The 3473-nt window shown below is 50.7% G+C and overlaps 1 protein-coding gene across 1 annotated transcript in view; it reads left to right on the top strand.

Annotated features, from left to right (window-relative positions):
* DHX34 (DExH-box helicase 34) overlaps positions 1 to 3473 on the top strand; it is a 56099-nt gene that overhangs the window by 27503 nt on the left and 25123 nt on the right. The window lies entirely within an intron of this gene.

The following is a 3473-nucleotide window of genomic DNA, read 5'->3' as shown; positions in this document are numbered from 1 at the left end:
TGGGAGTACAGGTGCACTCTGTCCAGTGTTCCAGCAGGGTTGGGATGTCCAAACATGGTCTAAAAGTGGCTTCTTCCCCCACCCAAATCCCTCAGGGAATCTGCCCTGGTGGGGTCGCCTGGCACATCACCAGTCAAACTCATCTCCAGCTAGGTCAAGGTGTCTAAATTTCATTTTGCTGAACCGGTGCCTTAAGAAAATAGAAATGGGGGCAGCTAGATGGCACAGTGAGTAGAGCACCGGCCCTGGAATCAGGAGGACCTGAGTTCAAATCTGGCCTCAGTTGCTTGACACGCTTACTAGCTGTGTGACCTTAGGCAAGTCATTTAACCCCAATTGCCCTGCCTTCCCCTCTCAAAAAAAAAAAAAAGCTGAGGCAGTCTGGTTTTCAGGCAGCTAGGTGGCGCAGTGAGTAGAGCACCGGCCCTGGAGTCAAGAGGACCCGAGTTCAAAGCTGGCCTCAGACATTTGACACACTTACTAGCTGTGTGACCTTGGGCAAGTCACTTAACCCCAATTGCCCTGCCTTCCTCCTGCAAAAATAAATAAATGAATGAATGAATGAATGAATGAATGAATAAATAAGTTAATTAATTAAAAAAAAGAAAATAGAAATGATGGTGGGGGAGGTAGGGGAATGGGAGTAGGGGCGCTTTCAAGAAAGGGAAATTAGTTGAAGTTCCAGCTCCCAAGCTTCTCTCCTCCCATTCCCAAATTTTTGCCCCCTCCACTCTTCAGCTGTTTCCTCCAAAAAGCCTCTCTGGATTCCCTTCCTCTTTCCTGGTCCCTCCCTGGCACCCCATTCATCTCTTCTTTCTCTTACCCTCAATGACATTCAGAGATTCAAATTCATCTTACGGAGGAGGCCCGGTTAGACAATAATATCTTTGAAAAGAAGAGGAGGGGGATGTCTTAGTGGACCTGCGAGTTCAAAATAAGTCAGCCAGATAATGGGGCTTCTGGGGTCCATTTCTGAGATCCTGCCATCATTCTGGGGTCTTTCCCTAGCAGGCTGGGAGCACTTGGAGCAGAGGGCCTCTGTCTCTTGTTCCACCCTAGGCTTTGCTTGATCTGGGCCAAGTCTGTCCATCTGCCTGCCTCTTTCTTCCCACAGCTCCTGGGCCTTTCTCCTGCCTTTTGAGGTCCTGACTGTTCACTCCTTCCCATCTCCAGCCTCCCATCTTGGTCCAGAAAGCCTCTAGGGAAGTGGCGAAGAAGGCACATGTGCACACCCTAAGGCTCCAAAGACTTTGGGATGGTCAAGGGCCTTTGAAATAAGACATAGGCTTTTAGAGGAACCTAGAACATTTGATTCACAGGATCATGGATGTGAAGTGGGGAGGGGCCCCAAGGGCTACCTGTTCCAATCCATTTATTTTCCAGGAACCTGATTGTCCCAGATCATATGAGTAACCAGTGGCAGGGCTGGGCTTTGAACTCAGGTCTTCCTTAGCCCAACTCTCACATTTTGCACTGAATTCACCTGAAGCCACCTGTAGCTTCCCCTGCAGCACACACTCACCCGTCTAATGCAACCAATACTTATTAAAGTACTGACTTCCACAAGACCCTATGTCAGAGCTGGAAGGGGCCTTATAATGGGGGGCCCAATCCTTTCTTGTGCCACACACCCCTTCGGAAGTTTGGCGAGGTCAATGGATCTCTCCTCAGAATCTTTTTAAAATTCACTAGTGATGGGAATGCTCAATTTCAGTCGAGGTGAGGAAAAATAAGTATGTGAGGTTTTTTTCGCCATTGAACTTCATGGGTCCCTCTGCAATCTGCCCACAGCATTCAAGTTAAGAAGCCCAGCCTTCTATAACCTAGAATGCCAAAGCTGATCTCAGAACTAGCAGCAAGAAATAAGTATATGCTTGGTGTCAGGAAAAACTAAGGGGTTAGTTCTGTCCCCAAGTGAAATCGGCTCCCTTTAGAGAAGGAGTAGATGATGGATGGTTATTTGGTGGGATGTTCCAGTGAGGAACTCCTTTCAGGTCTTGTCTAACTCCAAAATTCTGTGATTCGGTGAATGAGGAGTGTCAAGAGCTGCGACTGCCCTTAGCTAAGCACTCCATTTCTATTTATATAGGGAGGTAACCTCAGGTCTAGAGGAGGGGAGACACTTTCCCAATGTCATGCGTCAAGTTGGGAGCAGAGCCTAAGAGGCCTAGGGCCAAGGTGTCATTCCTTCATTTAACAAACATTCCATGAGCCAGGATTATGGCGTATCCAGGGCTCGATAAACTTGCTCTCTGTCATTGGGGAGATAAGCCTTGGACAAACTGTGCCTGATAAGGGTTTTACCAGGGCACCCCAAAAGTCCAAGTTGTAGGATCTCTGAGTGGGAGGGGGCTCTGGGTGATGGGAGGGCTTCTGAGTCAGATACAGGGAAAAGCTGCCCTCTTTGAGTCCTGGGCAGAAAGAGAAAGGGAGAGGGCCCAAGATTCTCCTCTAGGATTCACCTCCGGGTATAGTGAGATCCCAGGCAAACATGGAAGCTGGGGGATTGTGGAGGAGAGGGTCCTGTAGAGGAGAGGGTCCTGGACCCATCTCCAAAGATGACTCCCGGCTGAGCCCTGGAGATGAAAAAGGCCAAGGGGAGCTAAGAGCCAGAGTACAGCAACTCCCTGGGCCCCGGCTCTGGAGGACTCCCATGCTAAGCCGAGAGGGGCTGATCAGGGTCTGAGCCTAGGGTGGGCAGTCCCGGGGGGGAAGGGCTCTGAAGCTGCCTGGTAGTTTTGCCTGTCCTGGCTGCTATCCAAGCCCTTATCCTGTTCCCCAGTGGTTAGAGAATGGTGACTCATGGGGAAGCAAAGGGGCAACCACACCCTGACTGGCACTGGCCAGCACGTTGTTGTCATGTTACAGCCCTTCCCACGGGGTGGAGAGTGCGGGAATGAGGGTGTGCAGACTCAGCATCTCAGAAGGTGGCCGAGGGGAGCAGCCCTGCTCCCCTAGAGTTCTTGTGTGACGATTCCATGCATGTGAGAAGTGGTAAGGCTTATATAAGTGCAGGGGGGAGGGGAGGATGGGGATGGGGAGGATGAGGGGAAATGGGGTGTTGAAATCTCAGTGGACTTCCTCTTTTCCCCTCCTCTGTGCCCCACCTTCTGCCCAAATCTTTCATATTGTCTCACTCAAGGGACAGCTCTCGTTTCATCTGGGGCCTCTTAGCCCAGGAACATCCCACTCCCCAGCCCCAAACTGGCATCTAACTAGGAAAGCCCCTAGAATGGAGAACTCCCCGTCCAGCTGGGGCAGCGAGGCCTTAGCTCTTCCTTGGGGGAGCCTGCCCTGTCTGAAGGTGGGGGACTTCCTCCCTATGATGGCCCTTCAGATATCTGAAGAAATGTGCAGGGGTCAAACAGACATTTGTCCAGCACAAGTATCCCCGATTCCTTCTACTTAACTTCCTATAGCAATGTGAAAGGTCATAGTTGGGAGAACCCTTAGAACATGGGATGTCAGAGCTG

This window comes from Trichosurus vulpecula, chromosome 2 (assembly GCF_011100635.1).
Source record: "Trichosurus vulpecula isolate mTriVul1 chromosome 2, mTriVul1.pri, whole genome shotgun sequence".
NCBI classification, from domain to species: Eukaryota; Metazoa; Chordata; class Mammalia; order Diprotodontia; family Phalangeridae; genus Trichosurus; species Trichosurus vulpecula.
This window is presented reverse-complemented; position numbering and strand designations above follow the sequence as displayed.